This window comes from Petaurus breviceps, unplaced genomic scaffold (assembly GCF_028583685.1).
Source record: "Petaurus breviceps papuanus isolate PSGF00001 unplaced genomic scaffold, PetGlider_PUasm1.0 218, whole genome shotgun sequence".
Classification (NCBI taxonomy): domain Eukaryota; kingdom Metazoa; phylum Chordata; class Mammalia; order Diprotodontia; family Petauridae; genus Petaurus; species Petaurus breviceps.
In genome coordinates, this window is record NW_027185872.1 from 10,133,045 (window position 1) to 10,135,851 (window position 2,807).

A 2,807-nucleotide genomic window follows, 5' to 3' on the forward strand; every position below is an offset into this window, starting at 1 on the left:
AGGAGAAAAGCCTCTTGGAACCCCCCCCCCCATTATGTCTTGCTCCGGTTGTTAGTGCTATTGGGAACCACATTCTAGTGGGGCCTTAAAAGCTGAACTACCCAAACCTCTTGGCTGGGCATTCTCAGGGAAGGGGCTTTGCCTCTGGAATTCATCCCTCTGGGCCCTTTGCCAGCAGCTCAGTTTGGTTTCTCTGGGGCATGATGCAAGAACCAGGATTCATTTGGGTTCCAATTCTGACTGACTTGGTTGTTTTGTCTAGGGCTTTTATTTCTTAAGGCATTCTTTTTCTGTGCAGATCAAGCAATTTAACGACTATTCTTCCCAGAGCCATTGAAGAGTAGAAATTAGAGCTAGTAAAGGCCTAATGGTTAAGCCAGTCCTCTCCCAGCCCCTTGACATCACAGCTCCCCACAAGAAGATGTCAAGGGCTTTGTTCAGTATGGTTTTATATATCCCCAGAAAGATAGAATTGCCAGTCTGTTGCTTCGGGTAAATGACTATTCAGTTAAGCTAAGAGATCTAATAATTAGCACATTTTTTTTCTGATATTTTGCCTAATTTTTTTCCCCTAAGTTCAATCTGTTTCCCCTGTAAGCATTTTTTTCTTCTTTAGAATTTATGCTTTTCAAAGCCCTATGGAATGCTATCATGTCTACACTAAGTTCAAGCTATGACTCTTTCTTCTCCCCTTAATCCTCCTTCCTCCAGTTCCCTTAATGCTTCTTTCTGCCATGGTGCTTCTACCATATCTGCACTGTGCTTACCCTCAAGTGGACCAGTCACATGGAGAGGCTTCATCTTCTGACAACAGCACCCTTGTCTCCCTCATTATAAACTCGTGTAATCAGCTGTCCAGGGTCATTGTTAGGTAGATGTCTGAAGACCATCACAAGGAATATTAAATAAGCCCCCACATCTAACTTGCACCATTAATTCATTCCCTGGTTCTTGAGAGGCAGTATGGTACAATGGATAGGGCACTAGATGGAACCAGGAAGACAGTGGTTCAAATCCCACCTCAGATACTTACTACCCAGGCGACTATGGACAAGTGGCTCACCCTCTCTGGGCTTCAGTTTCCTACTATGAAAAATGAAGGGGTTGGATTCCTGGGCTTCTAAGACCCTTTCCAACTCTAAAACAATTTTATAACCGAATTTATTCAGATCAGCAGCTCTAGTAACTGGATCTGGATAAAATCTAAAGTTCTGATTTTATCATTGGCTGTGTGACTTAGGGTAAGTGCCCCAAACCCTTTGTACCTCTCATGCTCTACACTTGAATCTTCTCCAGGCCCCCTCCCAGTGATGTCATGAAAAGAAGTCTTTGGGTTTTAGGGTTGGGAAGAGCTCTTTGAGATGCTGCCAAGCCCAAGGTGATGAATTAATTACCTTGAAAATTATTTTTGAAACGGCTCAGTTTGCTGTCACCACTTTGGTAATCCAATTAAAAATATTGATTCGTTTGTATTGCTAGATGATCAGAGGCCAGCCATTGTTTGTTTCTGGGTTTGCAACAATCCACTTTTACTTTTCAGTTTTTCTACCCCTTTCTCAAGGTAACTAAAGAGTAGATGGGCTAGGACTGCAATTAATCATTTTTCCAAAATCCTAGGTTGACTGTTTCCCAAGCTTTCTCTTTGTTTAGCTTAAATGCTTAAGAAGTACAGAATTCCCTGACCTGCATTAACTATTCATCCAGCAAAATGCAAAGGCACACATCACCCGTCCATCGGAAGGAAAACAAAATTGGGGAGGTTCCAGAGGCCCCTTTCTAGTTGGACCAATGGCTCAGATCACAGCAATGCTGGCAGCTTCATTTCTCAAGCTGACAGCCTTTCTGTCAATGCCTTAGCAAAGAGGAGGGCGATGCATACGGGGGCCAGGTATCCATGGACCGGACAAAGGAGAAAAACCCCTAGCCCTTGTTCCCTCTTGTTTGGCACTCAGCCACCAACCCCTAATCTTTGGATTTAAGACAGATTAGATGTAAGCAATAGCCCTAGCAGGTATTATATAAGGCACCTCTGGTATGGCGGCCCTTCACCCTCATGGCTTTACAGTTACTCATGTTCTGAGAGAACATGAGTTATTTAGGGTTTCATTGGCTCTTACAAAAAAAAAAATGGGGGGGCTTACTTTTGGTAAGTTTTGCAGCTCTTAGAAAGGGAAATAAATAAAAATACACAGCAGTTGCATCACATTTCCCCCCAGAAAATATTTTTGAGTAATACGGAAAAACATAGTATGAGAAAATTATTAAATAGAATAAATAATACAAAGAGAATACCCTAGTTACATGTTGGTATTTTTATAGGCTAAAACCTATTCCAAGAAAAAGAAAATTTCAAATTCTAACATTTATGAACTTGCTGAAACAACACAGTAAAAACAAAGAGACCTAGTGGGTCTGAGAACATGCATGGGATCATATGTTTTATAGCCAGAATGCAACATAGCACTGGGATAAATAATCATGGTGGGGAGGGGGGAAGCGACTTCTAAATGGGAAAGTCCTATATAAAGGAAAATTCATATAGAGGGGAAAAAAGTATATGGCTTCTCAGGGATTACAGCTGGAGCTTCTTCCTTCCTTTTTTCTTTCTCTCTTTCTCTCTCTCTTTCTTTCTTTCTTTCCTTCTTTCTTTCTTTCTTTTTCTTTCTCTCTCTCTTTCTTTTTGTCTCACTCTCTTTCTCTCCCTTCCTTTCTCTCCCTTCCTTCCTTCCTTCCTTCCTTCCTTCCTTCCTTCCTTCCTTTCTTTCTTTCTTTCTTTCTTTCTTTCTTTCTTTCTTTCTTTCTTTCTT